Source organism: Martes martes (assembly GCF_963455335.1).
Source record: "Martes martes genome assembly, chromosome: 11".
NCBI lineage: Eukaryota > Metazoa > Chordata > Mammalia > Carnivora > Mustelidae > Martes > Martes martes.
The window spans coordinates 5719648-5746268 of NC_137899.1; the positions used below are offsets into that span (position 1 = coordinate 5719648).

Genomic DNA, 26621 nt, shown 5'->3' on the forward strand with positions numbered 1-26621 from the left:
AAAGTGGCTGTTTCACCTGGACAGATGTTTCTACTTTTCAACCTATTAATTTCAAAATATTAATAATTATTGTCAATGTGTATATAGACTTGCCAACAATTTGTAGAAGTGCAAGTTTACATCTTAATTACGTGACTTGGTTTGGAATTTAGGTCAGAGCGTGAATATTTTACTCGTAAGGATTTTCCCTCACAGGAACTTAGAACTTACACAATTGAAAGCTTTAAGCTCATCTCATTTGGAGGCTATTTTGTGACTGCTGGAGAGTTTCAAAGGTAGCAGAGCATTTCACATCAATATTATTTTAGAAGTTAAATTTAGAAACCTGACTGGGCGTAACATTTGTCTTAGGTGTTGTATAGATTTCCACTCATTTGCAGCCTTTCCTTTTAAATCATGGAATGATAAAATCCCAGATGTAGTGGAGTGATTTACTTGGTATGAATGGAAAGAACTACACACACATAAATATCCCTGAGGTGTATGAACTCTATGTAACTTTACATTTGTATAAAAATGTATGTTTGATATTTGTATAATATGTAAACAAAAAAATACTTCCATGTATTTCGTATATATTGTTCCATGGATTCCAAAGCTTGGTCAACTGAGAATTAGGGTAAATGCAGGTTAAAAACCAGCATCTGGTATGTAATAACTTTGGGGTTGAGCCCAAGTTGGCGCCCTATGGAACTACTCCTCTGCATTAGAGCCTCCTGTGGGAGTGCTCCCAGGGCGTTAGTAGCTCTGGCAGGAGTGCTCCCATGCATCAGAAGCTCCCTCGGGGAGTGCTCCTACCACACCATTGGCTCCTGTGGGAGTGTTCCCACTGCATCAGAGGCTCCCACAGGTGTTCTCTCACCACATCAGAAGCTCCCAGGGGAGTGCCCCCACTGCATCAGACACTTCCTCAGGAGTGCTCCCACCGCATCACTGGCTCCCGCAGGAGTGCTCCCACCGCTTTAGTACAGCACAAAGTCTCCATGCGCTGGGTTCATCATAAGGATTTATTGACTTCCTGTAACTTGTCAAGGTCAGCCAATGAGAATACACCTTTTAAATAATGTATATTAGTTTTATAACACCTTAAATATTAGGATAAAAGAAAGGGAACTTCAAACGAGTACAAACAGCTATCAGAAAGTGTATGATGTGCTGAGGATGACAAAGGGGAAAAAGGAAGAAAATGTTGGTGCTGTGAGAACTAATCAGGGGAAGGGGAGGGCTTTATACTGCTAAAGAACGAGAAAATCGTCAACAAAGATGAGAGAAATCGCATCTTGTTATCTTGAGGGGCTGGGCCATGTGGCGATAGGCTGCCTGTTCTAACATATCTTTTCAGGAAAACCTCTGATTTTACAGTCCACTGTTCTTTTACAGGACTCCATGCAGATCAGACAGCGCTGAGCCAAAGGACATAAATCCGGGCTCTGCTGAAGTTATTGTCTATGTGGAAAACCCTATAATCCCCCGTATTACTAGAGTCTCTCTGCTGACAAGCTTAGATATATGTTCTGTGAAGAAAGATGCTTTCTGAACATACCATGATGAAAGACCACAGATATTCAAGGTGATCTTGATTCGTGCTGTTTTTTGCCATTTTACTTAAGAAAGCATCTTTATGCATCGACAGTTTATATTGCTGTGCTAGGGAAACAAGTTTCATAAAAATGTAAGTACAAAGCAAAAACAGGGAAATTCTATCTGACACTGAAATTCTCTTTCAGAGAAGGGGATTTTTAAAAGCTTGTTGAGTTATGCTGTAAGAAGTCAATGCTCGATCCACTTCCCAGGGTGAAGGGGGTACCTGGACATCTAAGGGTGGAGGGACGGACAGAATGTAACACTGTCTTCTGTTTTTCCAGAATGCACCTATAGTTTTGTCTGCATGGAAATTTGTTCCCAAGGGTGGATCACAGATTCCCCTAGTTTTCTAAGGCTCTTGGAAGTTGGACTCAAGGGTGAGGTTGCACTGCCAGACCCCAGACATACTGCTCCCTTGGGACTTACATCGGCAGGGTCCTCTCCCCTGCTTTGGCCTATAGACTGCTAGGGGAAGAGAGGGGTGGCTTTTCTAGTGGCAAACAGATGCAAAAGAGAATGCTTGCTCAAGACTGAGCACGAGCTTGTGGGACTTTACGCGGTAAGCACAGACATAAGTCCTTCTTCTCTGCACATTTCAAAAATGGGACACACCCTAAGGCCATGCGACATTGCAGGCAGGCAACACAGCCATCCAAGTGCAGCCTGTGTCATCGGCTGGCCTGATGGAGCCCGGCTGGCAAGGCAGCCAGAGCCCAAAGGCCAGGGTATTTAGGGAGTCTGGGTTCCCACAGTCTCTGAGAAATTGATCACCAGTATCTTGGAGCAAAGCTAAGGTTGGGTGTCTAACTAGAGAAAAGTTACAATTCTTTTAGCTTGATGGGGCCTAAGGCATTAGGTGAACGTGTGTGCTACATTCAGGGCATACAGAGAAGGGGGCGAAGAGGTCATATTTCAGGAGCTAGGATGCGCCCCACCCAAAGTCTCCCCAGTCGGAGGCAGTCCTGGCAGGCGCTCTGGAGAAGCAGGCATTGCTCACTGCCTGGAAGTTCCTGGGGGGTTCGGAACGCATGTATGACACACACTTTAATACTCAGAAGAACTCTGACACATGTGTACCACTAGAATCCCATTTTACATGCAAGGAAACTGAAATGCAAAAGAGTTATGGTATCAGCAGACCCATGTTTGAAAGCACATCTGGAGCTCTAAGGTCTGGGCCCTTATCCCCTGCATGCTCCCACCGTGCTCCATGCATCCCAGGAGAGTAAGCCAAGGTGCCTGGTGGAGGAGACAGACCTCTGCAGTGCAGGACCTGGCTGCCCCTGGCTCTGGAAAGCTCCCTGTCGCTGTGCACGCTTTCAGTGTCACTTGCTAAGATGACCCAACCCAAAGCCCTGGAGGCTGCTCCTGCTGCTGGTGGCCCAGAACTGTCCCGTCTGCTCCCAATCCACATAGCAGGTGCACAGCAGCTGAATCCCATTCCATGGATGCCTTGCACGAGAGGCAGGAAGGTGGGGGGAAGGAAGGCCCTTAATTCTTCAAATGTTCCCCGCTGATTTCTATGAACTTGAGCACTATTTTATCGAGTCTTATGTGAGCAGGGAAGGATGCCAGGAACAAACAAAAACAAGCAAGTCGTTCTTGTTCATACAAAGCAGGGAAAGAAAACTTTGAACCAAAGTTTCAAGCACTACTTGCTCCAGGATTCTAAAGAATTCACTTGTCTTTCTTGATCTTCAATTACTCATGTCTTAAATGGGTCTAAAAGTAGATTTGTAAATCTAACTAAAGGACTATTATTATTTTTTTAATTTAAGGTCCCAAGCACTATACTGGCATGGTATTTTTTTTTTTTTTAAATGACAGATAGCTGGCACCTTTCAAACCACATAATGATAAATTAGGGTCTGTGTCAACGTGAATGAGCAGCCAGCAAGAGATCCATCCCTGCCAGACATGTAAAATTCTTTTCTTAAACATACAGTGCTTCCTCTTATACACAGTCTGGTTCTGCCAGCTTGTCCTGGGCTGTGAAATTATGTCTCTGCATCTTATCGATACTGTAGATATCCTCCCATGCCAACTGCAGCCTGCATTATGGGAATTAGGATGATGTAGACAAGACCATATGGCTTGGACAAAGCCTCAAGGAGGGTTACCAGTCTAAGGGAAGACAACAAGGACAGGGACCGTTTGGCCACTGAGACCTCAGAACACGAAGTCCAAGGAGGGGTGTTGTTTTTAATTAGGAGATTACCCTGATTTTCTGTCTGGTATTTACAGAGCACTGCTGAGATGAATTCTGTAAGTTTTGTCTATCTCAGACTTCCGGAGTCGATATCAGTCAGGGTGAGTTATTAGTTTTGCTGGGCTACCATAACAAAATGCCACCGACTGGGAGGCTCGAACCACAGAAGTGCACCGTCTCAGTGTTCTAGAGGCTGGAACTCTAAGATCAGGGTGTCCACAGGAGTGGCTCCTTCTGAGGCTGTGAGGGAAAGATCTAGTCCAGTCCTCTCCTTGCTTCTAGTCATTTCTTGGCTGGTCACTATGTAAGTCTTATGTTCGTACGGAATTCTCCCTCTGTGCGTGACTATCTCCAAGTGTCCTCTTCATATAAGGACACCTGCCACATCAGGGGAGGGGTCCCCTGTCCCAAGGTGACCTTATCTTAACTAATGACATCTGCAGCAACCCTGTCTTCAAAGAAGTCCTTGTTCTTGAGCACTGAGGGTTGGGACTTTGTCATGTGATTTTGGGGGTCACGCTTCACCTATAAGAGTGACCAACTTATCCCACTTGTCCTGAGACTCCCCCAGGGTGAAAACTGGAAGTCCCACATCCTGGGACACCCCTTGGGGAGTGGGCAGAGTTGCAAGGGACGTGGTGAAGAGCTGAGGAGAAAAGGGAAAGTCTCCGTGTTCTACAACAATTCCTGGAGGCGTCAGGAGAAACCAAAGGGTCTGTAGCCGAACAATGTATCAAGAGACTCTACTTGGTGTGGTGGGGGCCCTCCTGAGCCACTTGTGTGTTGGCGAGTGTGAAGATATTCTCACGTGCCTGGACAGTCATTGTGCTTTAGTAGTAACACGAATACAATTAACATTCATACTCATTGATTTTAGCCTAGAAACATCTTGCCGAAGAGCGGACTTCTTAGGTACTGCCTCTCCGACATTCTCAAACAGAAGGTGACAGTCGTTGGTCCTGATTTTTGTCTGGAGAGGTTTGGCTTGCAACAGAATGACAGATACCTGGCCGGGTCTTCATACTGGCTTCCTCTAAGCCCATGACTAACCAGGACAAAGAAACCGATGGTCCCAGCTTCTAGGAGAGGAAATCATGGCACAGAGGATCTCCCATGTTCTCACTCGACACTCTGCGTTCTTGTGTCCATTTGCTGGGTTGTAACCCTGGCCCACAAGACAGAAATGTCGGTTCTCCAAGCGCTGGAGGCTGGATGTGCGATTGGGGTGTTGGCAGGGTGGGTTCCTTCCCAGGGCTCCGAGAATCTCTTCTGGGCCTCCCCCCGGCTGCTGGTGGTTGCTGGTCATCTTTGGTGTTCGTTGCTTATGGCAACACCACCCTGATCTCTGCCTCCCTCTTCACCTGGCGGCCTGCCTGTCCTGTGACTATCTCCAAATTTCCTTTTTTATAAAGACAGCAGTCATCTTCGATTAGGGGGTCCATCCTCCTCCAGGATGAACTCATTTGAACTAATTATATTTGCTATAAGCCTATTTCCAAGTACATGCACATTCCTAGTTCCTGGGGGCTAGGACTTTATCATATGAATTTTTAAGGGTCACAATTCACCTGTCACAACCATTTCTGTTGGGACTTAAGCCATTTTAAGACCAGCGACATCTCCCAGATGGACGGTGCCCCCCTACCACAATGTGCTCACTCTACCACGATGTGATGTTTGCATGAATCCACAGGAGATGGTATTAAAATGCAGATCATATTGTGTTTTTTTCTGGGATAGGTTGGAGAATCTGCATTTCTAACGAGTCTGTGCTGCTAGCCCAGGGGCCCCTCCAAGTAGCCAGAGCCTACACTCTCTCAGACACATCTGTAGGAGGACAAGAAAGATTTGCAAGAGGCACTCAGATTGGACGTAATCTCAATGCCTGCTCAGACTCAGTGCTGAGTGAAGCCTGGATGCTCAGATAATGGAGAGAGATGCCAAGCCGGTCTTCATGCTGCTAAAACAGGTACACAGCTGCAGGCACATATGCTGATGATCAGTAATAAGCCTGTTTCATGACCTGATTTCTCTGTCCATCTCTCATAACATCATTAGTCAGACAGATTGCACTGGGCTGCTCACTCTAATTAGCACGATGAGCACAGCCTGATGAAGGGCCGGAGGAATTGCTAAGCCCACGGCCTTGGGGAGGACAGGCCTCTGCCTCAGTTTCAGGTGGAGACCTGGACTCTGGGACCTTTTGGCAAGGCTGGAGAAGGCTCTGCCCCTCCTGATGCTCTGGGGCTCAGTAAACCTAGGGGATGGTGGGGGTTAGACACCTTACCTTGTCCTCATAGGAAAGCTCTTTCTTTAGTCTTTTGTTAATGGATCCAAGTTGCAGGAAAAGGAGGACAAAATGCCAATAAAGGGAGAAACTGGAGGAGGTGAGCAGGGCTGAGCAGATGGAGAGATTGGCAGAGTTGGAAAGGGGCTTCTTAGGAGCCCCCCACCTCCATTTCTCCTGTCCGTGGTACCTACACTTCCCTATGGAAAGCACGAGACCACGGAAAATAGGATACCATATTAAAATCAAGTTATAGAAGGTTAGGTGGGAAACCAGACACCAGGAACAGTGAACCTCTGGGGGTGAAGGGTTGAGGAACTCCTTTCCTCCACCAGGCACCTGACCTGGCTGGGCTCCTCTGGGCCCCAGATTGTCTTCCTGTCCTGTAGGAGAGGAGCATAGTCAGCCCTGGAGCAGAAGAGACCAAATAAGGCCTGCAGGTCTCCTCGCCTTCCCCTGGGATAGTCGGGTTAGCTTTTCCACCTCATAGGGTGGTTTCTGGGGAGATAACACTTGGAGGGAGGACGGATGGCCCAGGCTCTGGGCAGGTGGTGGGGGCTGGGGAAGGTCCCTAGATCTGGGAGCCACCAGGGGTGAGTAGAGCTCGAGGCAGAAGCGGGCTACATTAGGGGATGATGTCACTTCCCTAGGCCTGCCACAGACCTTGTCTTTCACCACCATCCTCTTGACTCCATTTCAAGGCTTGTGTCAATGAATCGAATCCCACTTTCGGAAACTGCAGATTAAGAGAGATCCCATGATGCCAACGTGAGAACAGAAGACTTGAAACCAGATAGTACAGAACCCAAAGCCACTCTTGTCCCTCCTTAGTTGTGCGACGTAGAACAAATCCCTAACATCTTCAAGCCTGTTTTCCATTTATAGACAGGGACTGACGTTCTTTTCTTTGTGAGGTTTTGCAGAAGACTGAATGAAATGGTTTAAGTGCACAACGTGTGCATTGTACGCAGTCCTGGACGACGACCACCGGGCTTTCAGCACGGCTTTGTAACATCCCAATTGGGAGCCATTAAACACGTCTTTTTTTTTTTTTTTTTTGTTCTTTTAGGTGCATTTGCTCTTCTGATAGAGGTCTGCCGTGGAGCAATGATTATACTCTCTCTGCTGAGTAGCGGGAACAGGGGGCATTCGTCGTAGGGACATGGTAGGGATGCTGAGGACATGGGTTGTCTACTTTACCAGCACCACTGTTTAGCATGAGGACCGATATCAAATTTAAAAAAACAGGCTGAGATATGGGCACGGGGCTGTTGACTAGGTTTGCTGAATGTTTCCCAGACACTGAGGTTAAATTTATGCCTTCACAACATTTCTTACTGCAAATACCATGGATGATTAGGGTTATTTCCCTATACAAGGAGTTTATAACGCCAGAAAACACTGTATTGGAACAACTATTTTAGAAAAAAAAAAAATCACAGAATCTTACGGGAGAAATATTTTCAATTAAATAGCCAATCAAAAACCTCTTTCTGGGCATACAATATTATAAAACGCTGTGCTGATTTGGAAAAATGAAACGAAATTTTGTGAGCTATTACACAGAGTTGTAATCGCATGATCATATTATATATTATCATATTATCATATCATAATATTATCATATTATGATATGATCATGGGGAAAAATCAACTCCATGATTCATAATCAACTCCATGATTAATAACCAATTAATATCAACTCCATGATAATTAATTAATTTATAAGCTCAACCATCATTCATTTTGCTTTCCTACAATATGCTAGCCCTGGGGAGAACAGACCAGACTGGATGTTCAGTGTCCCTTTCCTACCATGTTTCCATCCAGTGGGGAGACAGATGTTGAACAGGCAACGCAGCATTTGGGTGGAGATGCACTTGGCATTGTGTGTTGCTGCTTGTTGGACAGTGTGAGAGGAGCATCGCACCTCATCCTGTGGTTCTTCCAAGTGAGAAGCTTAGAGAGTCCGGTGAGTTGAGATGAGCAGAACACAAGGTGTCATTCAGGAAAAGATACATCCTCAATAGCACTTGTTTGTGGAAAGGGAGTAAAACTGGGTCATTAGGGATGAATGATCACTCGTATCTGAATCTAACTGTGTATTTCCTACAGGAGAGCCTGTGTTATTTGGAGGGAAAATCCTGAAAAGTAAAGCTGAAGGGTGTTACTACAAAATTCAGCTTGTGCCTGGACCCCCAGGCATTACTCTAAATTAGGTTAAGTATTGCTGCGGCCCACTGGCCAGTGCTGGGCCCCGTAGTTTCCTGGATCCGTGCAGGCAGCTCCAGTGAGGAGATGCTGCCTTTGATCTGGAAATCACCCTAATTCTAGAACGTTGTGTTGGTGCAAGGACTCTACCTTTTCCCTGGGGATGTTAACGGTTCCACGCGGAATGTGCTAAATTTATTTTCTAAATTTTGGGGTATGTCTTATTTTCCCCAAGATGCAATCAGAATTTCAAAATAGCTTCTTTGTTCAAGGACCAGATGAAAGCAGCAGTTTGCCCGAATTTGAATTTCCCTTCACAGCAGCCAGCAGCGAGCATGTGCCGTAGCCTTTTGTGAATGCAAAGATGTCTTTAAAATAGAACTGGAGTGTTTTCCAGGCAGCGTTCGAGACAAAAGTCGGAGCTAAAAGGGACCTGAACATCTTGTGACTAATTATTCCTTCTTTTCCTGTTCCGTGATTGGCATTTGCCTCCATTCACAGACTCAAGAAATAATGACCCAGCTGAAAAATTAAAAGCAAACCTCATCTAGACTCTGTCTCTGAGAACTCCTGACAATGCCTTTAAAAGAATCTTGGTTTCTGTCCCTCCAGGGTCCAAGAGAAAAAGACAGACTCTGAGGCTTCCCTTCCTGTCTGCTGGTAGACCGCCGGGGCCGAATACACTCACATCCACAGGCCACTGATTCATTCTCCATTCAGATCCTTATCGAGAACTCACTTAATGGCCTGCTAAATCTGAGCTTGCTCAATTACATTCCCAGGCCCATCGCTAAAAACTTAAGTAGCTTTAATTAGTTTTTATTGAAAAGCATCAATAATGTAAGTATTGACTCTCTTGGATTTAAATTTCAGTTATTGGAAATACTAAGGCATCAAGGCATTTTCATTACCGCCTGAGTGTCTGGTGAATCACGGCAGGATGGCTTTTTAAAGATATCCTGTAAAAGTTCCCTGATCTGTTATACGAGGCCCCACTAAAAGCCACACTGTCCTTGTAATTGTGAGCTTAACAGGTTTAATCCGTTCGGATGTGGGCCTCAGGAGGAGAAGAGAAAAATCTAGATTTCTTTTTGCTTTTATTCTCTGACCTTGCGCACCACCGTACCCCTTGGTCAACATTCCTGATTCCTGGGTGTTCCCGTTGGTATGCTGCAGGACTGGCTGGAGGAAGCAGCTGTCAGGGTGTCAGCCAGATGTCTCCATGAGGGACATTCTCCACTCCCACCGCTGCTGGTCGCTCATCTGTGTTCCAACCGGTCCTCTGACGGGCCGCAGGCGCAGTCTCTGAACCTCACGTGTGGTTAGGATGTTAGAATTAAGCTTTCCCATTCTGAATCTGCGTGGGCTTCTGACTCTCCCACCTCTGGTATTCAAAGTTGATGCATAACCATCCAAAGTTATTTTAGCACTGGGCTCCCCATCCACCTGCTAGACCTGTCTTGCTCTGATTTTCCCCCTGAAACACTCAGGTCAACTCTGAAGACACGCCCATCGTCCACAGCGTCCCTCGCAATAGGACTCCTTTTCCGAAGAGCTTGTGCATTTATCTTGGAAATAAATACATTATCAACTTGCAAGAAAAAATTCAGCATAGAAAATCACCGTCAGGCAGTAGGTCCGTCTCTTGTTTTCTTCGCAGCCCAGGAATCGGCCTGGGTCGCGAAGGAAGGCGGCATGCGGAATTGCTCTGATAAACTAGTCTGGGCTTTCACAGATCAGTCTCTCTTTCCAAGCTGCGTACACAGGACTTCTCTGAAGGTGGAGCCAGAGAGATTTCACAAAGACGGCAGAGTTTATGGAAAAGAAGGCGCGATAAATCCCTATCTTTTCTCGAAAAGAACGGATAAGCCGTGTTTTTCTTGCTTGCAGTTTTGGAGTTGGACATCTGTAACTCATTAATTATCCACAGCTGTCATTCAGATCAATTAATTGAAAGAATTAAGGTACATCATAAGGATAAAAATAAATTTACTTTCTGTCTTATGTTCTTTTCAACTGAGAGCTGCGTCCGACCACAAAGCTGTTTAAAATCTTCTGTCTTAACATATCACCGTATTCCGTATTTCCTGGGAGTCACTGTCTAGCATTCAGAGACTGAAAAAAAAATGCAGCTTCTTGCTCAAAGCTGGTCTCTCTCCCTCTTCCCTCCATCTCTCTGCACTTTGCTATGTTATTTATTTATTTATTTTTTCCCCTCCAGACTATCTCCCTTATCCCTCTCATTCCTTACCTCCACACAGAGGAGCTGTTGATGCTTTGGTCCTAATCAGAAATGACAGCAGATAACAAGAAAAATATTTACATTTTGATTTATAAATTGAATTCTTAAAAAAAAGGGGGGGGGGAAGAAAAGGAAGAAAAGGGCCCTCCTTGCCTGGCTTCTCTCTGAGAGAGAAAGGAACTTATGTGCCATCTGGTTTTAGTCTAGTTTTCTCATCTTGCTTGGGTTTCTGTTTGAAGTTGACCAAACTTCTGGCACTCCTGCAGCGGATTCCTTCAGTCCCTTCCCCATGAACCAAATGTTACCATTGTTCAGTTCAGCATGTGCTGAAATCAATAGAACCATCATCTAGGAACTAACTCATCATAGTTTGGTAAAATCAGATTGTCCCGTTTTGGTAAAATCGGATTGTCCTGTTTTCACCTTGTTTTAAAATAGCATTTATTGTGGGGTGCCTGGGGGACTCCATCAGTTAAGTGGTCAGCTCTTGGTTTTGGCTGAGGTCATCGTCTCAGGGTCGTTAGATCAAGCCCCTCAACAGGCTCTGTGCTCAGCATGTCCTTCTTCTGCTCCTCCCCCTGCTGGTGTTCTCTCTCACTCAAAAATAAATTTACAGGACACCTGGGTGGCTCAGCGGGTTAAGCCTCTGCCTTCGGCTCAGGTCATGATCCTGGCCTCGATCAAGCCCCGCCTTGGGCTCACTGCTCAGCAGGGAGTCTGCTTCTCCCTCTGCCCTTCACCCCACTTGTGCTCTCTCTCTCTTTGGCTCTCTCTCTCTCAATAAATAAAATCTTTAAAAATAAAATTATGTACCACACACATGAACACACACGTACCATATATAATGTGCATGTATATGTATACATATATACCATTTATAATATAATGTACTATTTGTTTTATGTACTATGCTTATATACTGCTTGTCTTGATGAATGAAAAAATGAATTCCGTTCTCCCCAGTCTTTCCAGGGTTGAACATACCTTACCCTCTGGTTTGGCCTCAGGGCCCTGAGTTAGCTGTGGAGCCTGAAGGCAAATCTGGGAACCTTGGAGCTTGAGCATTTAGCACAGAAGGTGACTTCCATGAGTCCTGCCTCACCACGTGAGCCATATTAGGTAACAGAGGCTTGAAGCTTCTCCTACAGTCCCTAGGGAGACCAGGATGATTTTTGAGGTGGGAACAGCCATGATTTAGCTCTGTGTTTAACAGCAGTGTGGAGGGTGGCTTGGAGTCCCTATGAATGTACATCCCCAATGTCCCCTGGTTCACCCTGACTGTGTTCGAGACACTGCAGCATCCTATGTGCCTTGGTTCCGGCTGCTTACTGGTTGCAGTCATACTGACCTGGGATCATTGGTTCTGTGTCTTCAATGTACCTGCACGCATTGTCCTATAATGGAGTGGTTGGGACAGTCCCCATATCATGGAAGTCTACTGTTGAGTATCGCCTAAGACTAATGTCCACTCAGTTGGTCCGTCATTATCCATTTATTTGTTGATTCATTCCAGAGCTGTTTTCTGAGCACCCACTACATGCCAGGCATTTGGTAAGGCACTGGGAACAGATGGGAACACACTCAGTCAGTAAAGGGAAAGCATATCAAGGCTGAGGGGAAGTCTGCAGCCCTTAGGGTCCCTCCAGGAAACCATGCATGTCAGGTCTCTGGGAAGGAAAGAAATGACCGAGTCATAGGAGAAGGATGTAGGTAGAAGTTGTGAGAGAAAGATAGAGAAACAGATGGGGCAAAACGATGGGCCATGTGAAAGCCAGTGTTTGGGGCAGTGCTGGCCTTTGGTTTGATTCAAAGTATCAATATATGTGAAATTATTTTAAGAAAAAATACCGTGTTCTAGGAACTTAATAGTTGTGTTTTCCTTTTTTTTCCTAACAACCATTTAGTATGTCTTATGAACATAGTTGAAATAGCCATATTTAAAATAAGAATTGATTATGCCGTTGATTTACACAAACCTTCAGTGAGGTCTCTAAACGAATTTATTTAGAGACTAAAGCAGGTTAATGAATATTCCCCCACTAAAATGTAGGGGAATGTAGGAACATATTAAAAAAATAAAAAACAGAAATCCTCTTCTGATGCATCTATAATTGGTCTAGTTTCAGCTAAAGTAGATTGAGTTGGAAACATAATAAGTATCTTTCAGGGAAATACTAAGAACCTCATGTGAATAATAATTCATGAAAAATGTTTACAGAGCATAATTTATTTGCAAGGCACTGGGTTCTTGTTGTGGAAGTGAAAAAAAAAAAAAAAGATGACCATTGACGTGGTATAGAAAGATGACCCAAGACCTCCAAAAGCATTCCAATAGAGTGGTAGAAAAGGAAGTCAGGTGACACAGAGATTACGGATTCTAAGAAACTTCAGGCCACACGGGGTTGTCAACGGGAAGCAGCAAACCTGTCAAGGTGCTCAGAGAACACTTCCTTGTGCTTTGGGGTGGTATAAGTTTATAGACATTCATCTCTCTCTGTCACTTTCTCTCCCTCCCTCTCTTCTCTCTGTATCAAGAGCACAGAGTTTGGAGGAGGTGACTGAGGCATAATTAGCCTGGAGAGAAGAAGTTCCCAAGGATTTTTGCATGTTCAGCGTAGCTGGCTGTAGGACTAGGTCATTGAGTCTGCCTGTTTTGGAAGCAGAAAGATTCATGAGGATGTGGAAGAGCCTGCTCTGGGCAATCAGAGAGAACTGAATTCAAATTCCAGCTCCTCAGTTTACAAGCCGTGTGACATTGGGCAGGACGCACGATTTCCCTGACTTCCGGTTTCCTCAATGTGTAGTGGAGACGATCACCCCATCGTGAGAACATATGTGAAGTTCTTCTGCACAGCAAGAGCTCAGCAGGGGGTAGGTCTCCTCTGCACCAGCACCCACTGGCCACATGTTGCTTTCAATCACTTGAAGTGTGGAAATTTCCATCACACATGGAAATGATGATGTTTGAATATATTGGATTCAATTAAATCTATTAGTCAAATGAATTTCTCCTTATTCCTTTTATTTTATTAAATGTGTCTACTAGAAAATTTAAAAACTACATATGTGGCTGTTGTTTATGCTTATGATGTAGATATTCTAGATATTCTCCTTATTTGAAGGGGGCTGATGTCCTAGGTACCTTTAGGATGGGAACAGTGATCAGAACTCCCAAGGAATTGGGTACTAAGGTGGGAGAATGTTCTGGAGGAACCAGAGGTATCAAGAGGATGGCAGGAAGAAAGGACAGAGGAGAGGAAGGCAGGAGTGTGAAGCAATGATTGGAGAATGAGAACAAATAATTTCATTGACTTCAGCTGAGGGGGAAGGCACAGCCCTGCATTTGGGGGAAGCAGTTTCTTCTTCTCTATCATGGAATTAGAGTGAGTTAGTGTATTTGTATCATTGGGGGATCGAAGTGTGTTTTTGGAGAGTCCTGAATTGGCTGATCTGCCAACAGTAGGCAAGTTAGCAGTAGGTAAGACACACGGAAGAGGTGCAGAGCGGGTGGAGGCAATCCATGGTCCAGCGTGTCTCCCACGGACAGTCCCTGGGGCTCCATACCCTGGGGCTCCACACCCCAGGGTTCCTGCACCGTGATCGCACAGAGGGTCCCTGTTCTCCAACACAGCCCCCTGGGGTCTTAGCCAAACACTCTATACTGCCCTGTAGAACATTTATAGGCTTGTGGGGAGAGGCTGGTCCTAGTTTTCTCTTTAGACTGCACACTGAAATATTATTTTAGGAGCTCTAAAGAACTGTGCAAAAATTAGATTACAGAAAAAATATCATGAAAATATTTAATTACAGTTAAATTTAAAAAGCCCAACTGGAAGGCCAGAGGGGGAGTGACGTTGAGAAGAGAGAAAAAGATGGACTTTAGACCCAATGCAGCTTGGTTTTTAGGCTCAATGGGGATGTTTACTTCCAGAGTTTTCAACATTTTATTGCCATTTTTTTCCCCTCTTATGGCTTGAAGTCAGTATGATTCTCTCAAGTGCAGATGGCCGGCTTTGGCTTATTTTGCTTGGATGGCTGGCCATGAGGAATCCGCTCAGAGGCGTCCTCTGTCTTCTTCACTGTCCCACCCTCTTCATCGCTCTCAACTGGACTTACCCTGGGAATTTGGCCCTTGATTGCGACTTCTCTTTACCTCCGTGGGATCTTTGATGCAGAAACCATTATGAATGCGATTTTTTTTTTTTTTTTTGGTTTGAATTTTGGTTAGAAGCTTGCGTCTGTGTCAACACCCTGTAATCTAAAAGCAGTGCCACAAATAGAACTGAAAGATAAAATACAGCTGAGACGTCTCAGAAAGAATCGAAGTCTGCAGCAATGGAGGAAACGTTGGGCACCCAGCAGTAAAAACAAAACAAAACAAAACAAACAAACAAACAAACAAAAAACCAAACCAAACCAAAAAAAACAAAAAAACAAAAAACAAAAAACCCAAAACTCCAGGAAGTTGCAGGAATGGAGTTACACTGGTTATTTCAAGGAGAATTAAATTGTATTTGTGTAGTAAAACTAGTTGCCTCAAATTTGCTGGCTCTTTGCACTCCTGCTGACCTTTTCTGGAACCATCTGCGTTGAGCCCCGTGGCCCTGCAATGACTTCCCTGGCTTCTCTCTACGTAGAAGAAATTAAAGTGGCAAATTAGGATATGAGCTTCAGCCTTTTTGCAGTAGATGACCCAACTGTCCCACTAATAGCAAGTGGCATTAATTTTTTATGACTGTTGGCAGATGTGCACACTAGCGTACCTGGGCAACAGGAGCCTGAGCTCTGGAAGCGGACAGCACCACATGGGATCACGCTGGGACCACCCACTGGCTGTCCAGGGGGCAGCTTCCTATCCTCGCTAAACAGGATGTCCAGAGCTGTGAAATGGAGCTAATCTGACCTCCACTGCCAGGTGTTTTTGAGGATGGGATGAAGATGTCTTCATGAAATACAATGCCTAGTGCTTGGTGGACAAGACTCCTGGAGAATCCTGGTTCTTCTTCCTTAACTCTTTGTTTCATCTGTCACCGGTAAATTCTAGGCATGGCCAGATGGGGTTAGGGATAGGCGTGCTGTGTGTATGTGTATGTGTGTGTGAAGTCAAACTTCTTCAGTGAAAAAGGAATCTGTTACCTTGAGCTTATTCATAAGTTATTTGACACAAGGGAGTTAATTGGGCCAAATGATCATATAAATGTGAGGTTTGGTGTACCTTCATGAGGTAGGCGTGAAAGTGGGGTTGACTTCTAGGACCTGTGTAGGGGGTCTGCTTCCACAACCCCAGGTTCCGGGATCCCCCTGGTATTGTGAGCCTTGAAGGCACTGGTGTAACAAAGAAACTGGTTAGAGCCAATCAGTCCTTTGGCTGGTGCCCTTGAAAGAAACTGAGTCACTGTGGGTAACAGTGGGTTTCAAGTGAGGTTTCCTGCCATGGACAAGCTCATAAAGCTTTGGCAAGGGATGTCTCATGTCACAGTTTTGCCATCTCCAAATGGGATATTAACAAGTATCTCATAGTTATTCGTCATGAGAATTAATGACTTCGTCGTGCACGATACCTGGATATGGCATCCTCTCAACAGAAGAAGCTAGGTTACTATTGTTATTGCTGCCAACACTATTATCAGCATTATCATTACATTTCTACCTTCAAGACTCCTGAAGCTACCTTGATTTCAGTCCTTTTGTGATCCTGATTTTCCATCCTTCCTTTTGATCTTGTTCCCACCTGATGTCCTTCCCAAGATTCCTAATTACCCAGAATAATTTTTCTCCCACTGACTCTTACAGGATACAGAGGTTTGATTAGAAAAATATTAAAATGCCTTTCTACCTATGCCCAAATGTTATTTACTGTGATTGACTGATGGTCTTCTGTACCAACTTGAAGACAATCTTTGAATTTCCTTTATTTAAACTATCGAAGGCTGGTCTTCTTGAAGTTACTTGTTATTACTTTAGTCTCCATTCCTAAATTACATAGAAAGAAAAGAGGCACTCTTCTCTAAATGGCTCCCCATCATCTAAAAACAACTCCATTTATTCATGTTAAGAATCTTGGAGTCATTGCTCATTTTTGTCATTCCTGCCAAACAAGGTCAAATGCAGCCCATGCCCTGATAGCCTGCCCAACCATACCTTCTAAGTCTCTGATATCTCCTATGGGGCCATGGCTATCTCTGCCCTGTTTCCCTCCCTGGCCTTGTGTGCACGTTGCCCTCGTCTAAATGCTTGCTCCCTACCTGTCAGTATGTTCTTTCCCTGGCTCCATGAGTAAAAGTGTTTTTCCTTTTTTACTCCCTCATGTATCTCCACTATGCACACATGTTCTTGGCTCATAGTAGGTGCCAAATAAATATTTGTTGGGTGGATGATGAGAAAACTATTACAGCTTAGGTTAAATTATTTCAGAGTTACACACCTATCACCTGGTAGACTGGGGAATTAAACCTATGTCTGCCTGGCCCTATGTCTGCTTTGTTTCATACAATTAATAAAATAATTTGGGATGTTACCACTTTTCTAGTCTCTGAATTTATCTTTTCTTTGAAGCTTTGATAAAATCACTTATAAAATCATCGGAATTAGTGCTTTATTTTTTGGAATAGTTACAGATTCGAATACTATAATTGTTACAGGACTTCTGGTTTTCTATTTCTTTTCGAGTCAGTTTTTCTAAGCTATATTGTCTAAGAGGCTATTTCTTCCAGGTTTTCATATTTATGGTTATAAAGTTGTTTAAAATTATTTTGGGGGCCCTAGACCATTCACTAGTTCAGTAATTTACTAGAAGGACTCACACTCCTCCTCATAAAGTTTTCTTCCCAAATAGGATTTATTGCAGCATGGGATATACTACAGCAGAAAGAACACACTTGTGACGTGAAGACTGGAAGGGCAGGCACAGGATCTAAGCAGTCCCTCCCCATGGGGGTTGCATGGGTATGCTTTCCCTTCTAGCTGCAAGCCACAGAGACAGATGTGAGATGTGTTCTCACCCAGGGAAGCCCACTTGGGTCTTTGGGTCTTGAGTTCTTATAAAGTCTTAAAGTGGCTCTACAGCCAGCCATGGTGCTGATCCCAAGCCAGGTGCCCTGGGTGATTTTTCATGGTCACTTTAAATGAGGCGGCCAGCCTGAGTCTTCCTGATCCACAGCCTCAGGCACAGAGAACAGCACCCTAATCACACACTGCCTGAATATTCCAGGGATTAAGCCCTCAGCATTTGACCCTGGGACAGTGCCAGGGCTCCAGGTGTCCTCAGAGAGAAGCAAGAATTGAGAAAATCAGATCTGCTGTGTTCTCTCTTTCTTCACAGCAATATCGTTTTATCCTTGTCACCACAGCATTTATAATTTTTCTCTAAACTTGTGTTGAAGTCTTCTGCTTGATCATTCCTGCTAGAACTTTATACTCATTTCAAATATATGCTGTAATATTAGATTCTCTATAACATTGTATAAAATATATTATGAAACCTACATTTTATAATATATAATATACATCTATTATAATATATAATGTATAATATACACCTGTATATTTGATACTATTATATATTATATTCTGTATATGTTCTGTAAATGCACCATGTAGTTTGTCAAATCAAATCTATTCTATATTATTCTTTTTGCCTCTAGTTTTCATCATTTATCCTTCTCTTATCCTTGGACTTATTTTGTCAAGGCCTGGTTTGTATCCTGAACGTTGGTCACACTTTTGGTAAATATTGCAGGTGTGCCTGAAGGTAATGCCTATACTTTAGCTGCTGGGTACAGTGTTTTTTTTTTTAAATTTTAAAAATTATTATTATTTTTATATGTTACATTAGTCACCATACAGTACACCATTCATTTTTGATGTAGTGTTCCAAGATTCACTGTTTATGTATAACACCCAAGTGTTTTAAATGTGTCCACCAGATCAAAATAAAGCCTTCCTGCTTTATTTGTTTTTATGACTCCCTGACTTATAAAGTACTAAAGGAAATGTATTAATTTGTTAATTCACCTTGTAGTTCTGTAAAGTTTTTTGTTGTTGTTGTTGTTTTTTGTTTGTTTGTTTTTTGTATATTTGATGCACAAGTGTTTGCAATGATTTATCCAGCCATTATGTGAACTTTTATCATTATGCATTGATACTTTAGATCTAGAAATGCATTTGCCTTCAACTCTCTTTTTTGTTATGAATATCGCTTTGGTAACACTCTTCTCACAAGTCTTTGCCTGAATATTTCTCCTTAATTTTACCTTAAAACATTTTGTATGACTTCACTTAGCAACTTGGTAAAATCCCTCCCTCGCTTTGTTTACATGAAGAACTCTAATCCACTTGTGTGAGAATATCTTTAGGTTCCACACTCAGCAGTCAAAATGTAACTTATGTTACAAATATAGAAATATTTGACCCATTGCTGCCAACCAGACTGGTTTCTGAAATGCCTTCCCAATCTACATTCTCATGGTAGGGTATGTTGTTCTCTTCTCTACACACCCATTCCAGCATTTTCCAGCTTCCTAAGTTTCCAGGTCTCATTTCTATATAGTGATGTGTTATTTCTGCTCTAACTTGTATTTCTGACTACCGTTTGACTTGAGCATCTTTTCATATCTTTATAGATTTTCAGGTTTACTTGTCTGTGAGTTATCTTTATAACATTTACCCATTTTTTAACATTGACCCTTCTTAAAATTAAAGTAATTGTTTTCATTATTTGCAAGATCTTATTGGCTATTGTAGAGATGGATCCCTTTCATTTGGGCATGACAAATATCTTCTCCTGCTTTGGCATTGTTTCATAAAATTTATTGAACGGCAATGGAGTTTTAATTGTGCTAGATGAGTAAGTGCTAGAAATTTGTTGTACAGCTGAGGGTCTGTACAATAATATGGTACTGGGCACTTCAGAATTCCCTAAGAAGGTAGATCTCCTGTGAAGGGCTCTTACCACAAAAGAAAAACTTAGGAAACTCTTGATCGTGCCAATGGGATGATATTGTAAGGTGTTTGCGGGTGTCCAACTTATCAACCATGCACATAAATACGTGTGGTTCTTTCTATCAATTATACCTCAAGGAAAGCTATTAAAAGTGAAGAGATCTCACTAAATTTTATGGTTAAATTCACTGTTTTCTTTGATAGGGTGTATATATCTGAAGTTTTCCTTCATAAATCTTCCTCTCTCTGCCAGAAAAACGTTCTCTTACAATGTACCCTATTAACTTAAAAAATCTACTTTTATGTTTAAGTTGTTACTAAAGCCAGACTCCACTTTTATACATGACATTAGATAGAAAGCAATTTTTATTTTTCTTCATTCAATGAACCAATTTTCTCATCATTATATTAAACCACCTGTACATTTTCTGTTGAATTCTGGTGGTGTCTTTATCAAAGATGATGATGATTATTATTATTAGTCTACAAATCAGTCTATTTCTGGCATCTCCACCTGATTCCATTGTCCTACAGACATTTCTTTTTTTTTCTTTGTTTTCTTTTATGTTCTTTTATGAGGATTGAGTTGGCTTTGTTCAGCAATTTGTGAATAAGGAAACATCCCATCTAGCAAGGAGAGGCAAGCTTCCTCCTACAGACTGTTCTTCAGGCCCAATAAATATGTGTGTTTTGCCAAGACTTTGTAATGTGTCTTAAGATTTGGCAGGGAACGTTCTTCCACTCTGCTCTTGTTTTTCAAAGTTGACTTAGAGAGTCTCCAATAACATACTGTTATATTTAATTTCAACCTTTTCCCTTGCACATATTTCATACATATAAAGAGTTAGCATTATATTTGCACATATTTTAATCAAACCCAGGTCACACTACACATTATTTTGAGCCTATTTCCCTCGCTGATCATTCTCCATTTCATTTGGTATTCTTGCACATGACTGCTAATCATTCTCTTGAATTTCATCATCGTTTATATGTTCCATATTTTAAAAACCAATTTCTTATTGGCAGCCATTTAGATTGTTTCCAATTTTTCACTCTTATAAATTATGCTGCAAAGAGCAGCACTGCACATGCATCTTTTTAAACATCTGTGACTGATTCCTTAGGACAAATTGCTAGAAATGAAGTCCCTTCATTAGAGCGCATGTGGTTTTTTGAGTTTGAATCCTCATGCTTCCTCACTGGCCTCCAGGTGGTTTGTCCAAAGTTCTCTACTTTTACAGAAGGAGTATGGTACACCACTTTCTTTGTGTTCCACAATACTGTTACTCCACATAATTATTATTTCAATTGTTGCAAAAATTTCCACTTATGTAGGAAAAATAATATGAGAGAAAAGTGTAATTATTACAAGTAGATGTTGAACATTTTAAGAGCATTTATTGGCCATTAGAATTTATGTGCACATGTATTTCTCCTGTTTAGGTTTTTCCGAAGAGGCTCATCTTTTTCTTCTTTCTTTTGAAGAGGTTTTGTTTCTAATGTTTGAGGAGCACTGGGATATATTCCCAACTGCATGTCCATACACATACGTTGCTCATCTGTTTTCTAGTTTGCAATTTGCCTTTTGTTCTTGTAAAATTTACTCTCATGTAGGTCTTAAAATTTTGTCTAGTTGGGTTTGGAGGTCTGTCATATTTTCCCTTTTCAGTTCTTTTGTTTGTACTGATATTTGGAAAGCCATTTTCCTACTTGAGATCTGTTAAATGTTGACCATATTTTCTTGTGATGTTTCTTTCTTTCTTTCTTTCTTTTTTTTTTTAAGATTTTTGTATTTATTCATTTGTCAGAGAGAGTGAGCACAGGCAGACAGAGAAGCAGGCAGAGGCAGAGGGAGAAGCAGGTTCCCCGCTGAGCAAGGAGCCCGATGTGGGACTCAATCCCAAGACCCTGGGATCATGACCTGAGCCGAAGGCAGCTGCCCAACCAACTGAGCCACCCAGGCGCCCCTCTTGTGATGTTTCTAATGCTTCTCATATTTAAGTGATTTCAATCCCAGTTTCTTTGCTGTAATCTCATATGCAGATTTTATTTTGGACTTTATCTATGTCTCCTCTCCAAGCTTTTTTCCATTTGCATAAAGTATCATTTACTTGTTATTAGTACTTAGTCAAATGACTCTACATTGCTTTGGGACAACCTTCTGTGCCAGTGCTGCCTCCCAATCTTGAATTATTTCATTTGACTTATTTCTCATTTACCCAGAGCACATTTTTTAGAAATTACTCTTGGCAAATTCAAGCACCATATCCCTACATGGCCACATATTGCAACACTTAATTGAGGTTGAAATATCTTGCTCCCATCATTCCCCACCAAACCTGTAACCATCTATGTGTTGTCTTTGGCAGTTGTGGTGTGGAAGCACCTAGGACTCACTATGTCTCTCTCTTTCTCTCTCTCTCCATCTATCTATCTGTCGATCTACTGGTAACTTTTCCCCTGCTTCAGTACCTGCAATTATTTAAAAACACTGAATTTCAAAGTGCCAGAATACCTATATAAATGCATTTGTTTCCCCTTCCCATTGTTTTAAATTAACAATCTGTTACCTTTTTTAAACTCCATAGGTTACATTCAGCTCAGGAATGTTATCTTCAGTTCATTCATCCATCCATCCATCTGCCAATCCATCCATCCATCCATCCAACCATCCATCCAATCATCTATATGTCCATCCATCCACCCATCTGTCCTTCCATCCACCATTAATCCAATAATATTACTATGTACTTATTACATTCTAGGTGTTGGAGGTATCATAGGGCAGGATTTCTCAATCTCAGGATTATGAACATTTTTGACTGGATAATTCTTCATTGTTAAGGGGGAAGCGGCTCTCCTGTGAATTGTAGAATGTTTGACAGCACCTCCCCACCAAGAAGCACTGGTAGCAACCCCTCTTCCTCCCAGTTGTGTCAACCGAAAATGTTGCTACACATTGCTTAATGTTGCTCTGAGGGAAAAATTGTTCCTGATTCCAAACCATTACACTAGGAAGTAAAATAGATAATATGCCTGCCCAAGTGGGGTAACTGAAGAGGCATAAAATAAAAAAAAATACATTAGTACATTGTGTGTTCTCTAAAGGCAATGCTGTGGAGACAAGGAAAGCAGAGAAGTGGGATAGAGGGCCCCTGGGAAACAAGCCGTTGTGCACATGCAGGGACTGTGAGTCTGAGGGGGCCAGGAGGAGGTGAGGCAGTGGGTCCGCTGAGTGTCTTGGCACAAACAGAGTCCCCAGGAGAGAGGGTGCTTGTCCAACTCCAGAAATGGAAGTGCCCTTACATCCAGGCCCAGAGGGTGAGGGAGGGAGACAAGCCAGACAGGAACAGAACTGCTCAATGTGTGGTTTGAGTGCTGAGCCAGGGCTTTGAATCAGGAGAGTGACACTCTTATTTCTTTGATTATTACTTATTTACTTATTTTTTCTTTTTCTCTGCATTTTGGTTCTCTATTGAGGATGGCTTTCTGGCTCTGTTTATTTTTGTTCATTTTATATGTTAATATGTTTACTTTAATACATTAAGTTTTTTGGAACTTTTTCCTAGATTTAGAGATAATTTCTTACACTTGAATTCTGTTTTCTTAATTCAGCTTCTGAGTATCCCATCACATATTCCTTGCCCCTGCTGCAATTTTAAATTCAGCAACGATAACTTTTTGTTTCCACTTGATGGTTGATTTTGGATTGCTCCGTCTTCCTGACTGTCCTTGATTGTGTCATGCATACCACAGGCCATTGAATGATGTGGGAGATGTGATTCAGGGTTCGTCACATTTCCTCATTTCTCTCAAAGAAAATCTACAGTGGTCTCTGTGTCCATTGCCCCTTATTTCTTAGCTGGTGCTTTTTTTAATGTATATTTCTAGAGAAGATCCTCTGAGTACCTCAGACAAGGACTCAGATGGAATCTGTCCAGATTATCACATGATTAGGAAAAGTATAAATTTGCTGTAAATTTAATTTCAGTGAGAATCTTTATTTCTGTGAATTTCCTCTGTGTCCTGGGTATGGTTCCACAGTTAGGTAAGGACAGAATCATCAGGATGACATGTGGGCCCCCATGGTGCCCTCCAGGCTGAGAGTTCTCTGAGTTGTTTGTGAGTCCACATATGCCCCCAGAACCCCCAATTCTAGTTCTTAAACAGGAGGATAATTTGGCTCCTGCCACATCTCCTTTGTTTCCTTCCCAGGAAGCTGTTTTCTCCTTTCTTTGCTTTTTCCCCATCTGCATCATATGCAGCAGAAATATCTTGTTTCCTCACAGAGCCTGTCTCATTTCCCTAGTTCCAGCATCCATGAGGGTTTTCCTGTGTTTATTATTCTGTTATCTCAATAGTTATCTGTCAGAGTGGAATCAGTGGTGCCTACTCTACTATCTCAGTGGAAGGTTCTTTATCATAATCCATCATTTCTTTCAGCAGGTATAACTTTCTACATGGAAACAGCAGAGCACTATCCAGGGGTTCGAATGGGAGTCACTGTACGCAGTGGAAATGTAAAGGAACAATCACTGGGCAGAGTGGTTGTTAAGCTGCAAACCTCAAAAGAAATGCTTGCCCAGTAAACAGCTCTGGGAGTGAGGATCCAGCAAGAAGCTGTGTTTGCTCAGGGCCTGGAAGGATCTTTGCACACTGCAAGCTGTTAGGCTGGTAGTGTCTGGGTGTGGGTAGCAGCTCAAATCTCTGCCCCCCCCCTTATTTTCCATTATTTTGCTATTTCAAATGTGTCCTATATGTGGGGTTTTCTCTGTAAAATGAAAATAGGTGCTCCTTTTCATGGCATCTTGGAGGTGGTAATCTGCTTTAGGATGTAGCTGAATGTCTCTTTCCCAGCTACTGGCTGCCAGAAACTTATTGAAGTGGATGATGATTGTAAACTTAGTACCTTTTATGAGAAGTGTATGCCGTGGAAGTTGTTGCTGATACTCTGGGTGAAGAATAGAAGGCTTATATGGTCTGAATCAGTGGTGGCAATGACAAACACGGCTTTCCCAGGAGGCAGGGTGTCTTGACCCATGGCTGTGTCTGCCTACTGCTGAGTAAGCAGCATTTCTGCTATAGACCAAGGAGGACTGGAGAGAGAAAGCACAAATCTCTTTGGGGTTCCATCGTGGAGGCCAATTTCAGTGTTATCAACTTGGTCAGGTAAAGAAAGGGAAGAAGGATATTTCTGGATTCACTGATACTACTGTGCTTGTTGCCTGGGACCCCCAAAAGCTAGAAGAATCTGCAAACTTTTCCATCTCTCTAAAGAAGATGACATCTACCATTATGCTGTGAGAAAGTCCCTAAGCAAAGAAGGCAAGAAACCTAGAACCAAATTGTCCAAGTTTCAGCGTATTGTAACTCCACTTGTCCTCTCAGAGAAGTGTCGGTATATTGCTCTGGATAAACAGTGTGCTAAGACAAATAAGGAAGAGACTGCATAATATGTTAAACTTTTGGCCAAGAGAATGAAGGAGGCCAAAGGAAAACACCAGGAGCAGATCACTGAGATGGAGAGTTTCTACCTCTAAGCCTGAATCCAGTCAAAAATGAGATTTTCTGGGAACCTGGGTGGCTCAGTGGGTTAAAGCCTCTGCTTTCGGCTCAGGTCATGATCCCAGGGTCCTGGGATCGAGTTCCGCATCGGGCTCTCTGCTCAATGGGGAGCCTACTTCCTCCTCTCTCTCTTCCTGCCTCTCTGCCTACTTGTGATCTCTGTCTGTTAAATAAATAAATAAAATCTTAAAAAACAAAACAAAACACAAAAAATGAGATTTTCTAAGAGTGACAAATAAATAAGATCAGACATCACAGAAGAAAGAAAGAAAGAAAGAAAGAAAGAAGAAAGAAAGAAAGAAAGAAAGAAAGAAAGAAAGAAAGAAAGAAAGAAAGAAAAGTTTGGGGTATCTGTGTGGCTCAGTTGGTTGACTGTCTGGCACTTCATTTCAGTTTAGTTCATAATGTGAGGGTGGTGAGGTTGAGCCCTGTGTTGGGCCCTGGGCTCAGCAGGGAGTCTGCTTATCCCTCTTCCTCTGCCCTTCCACTTGCTATCTCTTTCTCTCAAATAAATAAGTAAATAAATAAAATCTTAAAGAAAACATTTATTGTCTTACTTATGATTATAAATACAATTTAAAAGCATTAAATATTATAAGAAAGTTAAAACAATCTCCACTGGAGATTGACATTTTAATAAAAACAACTTTTCAGCTATTTTCTCTCTCAACATATATAACACTATATTATTACACACGATGTTCTTTTTTCCTTCAGTTAAATCTTCTTGATTCCTGTTTATATGAATAAATAAGTCTGCATTATCACTGATGAATGAAGACTTTTCTTCTGGATGGACATACTGTGATTCATTTATTTCCGTAACTTATTTCCACTCATGGGCGGCAGTTCTATTTATTCATGATTGCAACATAGCCTCAGTATACTTTTTTCTATACCTATCTATGCATGTTTGTTCCATTGTCACTATAGAAGAATTTTCTAGGAATGGCTTCACTAGGTCAAAAGATATACCACATACACCCATGTGTATGTGTATGTGTAATATATACATATAATATTTCATGTGTAACAGGAGATAATTATATATATAAATATTATATATATAATAACATATATATGTTAACACTGTATATTTCAGTGGTAACTTATGCACACTGAAGGAAATAGATGGATACATACAAAAAGACTACGTATGTATAGAATCTTGATAGTTGCTGTCAATTGCCTTCTGGGAAGACATGTCCATTCATGCTTCTTAGAATACTACCAAGAGAATATAATCTGCAATTCTTTGTGTAACTGGTCCTTACAAAAAAGAAAAAAAAAATCTCCCAGAGCTACTTAAGATGCTTCTACAAAACAATGCAACTCCAGATCAGTAAGATGAAGACACAAGACTCCACAGATGTGTAACCATATCCTATGTTTGAGAAACCACCAGCAACATAACAGGACACAAGAAAGAAATGAGGTCTGGCTGGGTTTTTTTGGACAAGTTATTAGATCTGTAAAGAGCTCTGAGCTTCTTGAAATGTAGGTATGGGTTGGGTGAGACCAGTGATGGTATTAAGGAGGGCACGGATTGCGTGGAGCACTGGGTGTTATACGCAAACAAT

General features: G+C 42.3%; 1 pseudogene across 1 annotated transcript in view; it reads left to right on the forward strand.

The window, feature by feature from the left end:
• Nucleotides 1–25038, forward strand: part of LOC308352126 (small ribosomal subunit protein eS6-like) — a 36748-nt pseudogene extending 11710 nt beyond the window's left edge. Inside the window, exons 3-6 of the transcript in view lie at nt 7992–8052; nt 9468–9612; nt 10182–10255; nt 24315–25038. The product of the transcript in view is annotated as a small ribosomal subunit protein eS6-like (transcript). The remainder of the gene's footprint in view (nt 1–7991; nt 8053–9467; nt 9613–10181; nt 10256–24314) is intronic.
• The last annotated feature ends 1583 nt before the right edge of the window (nt 25039–26621 follow it).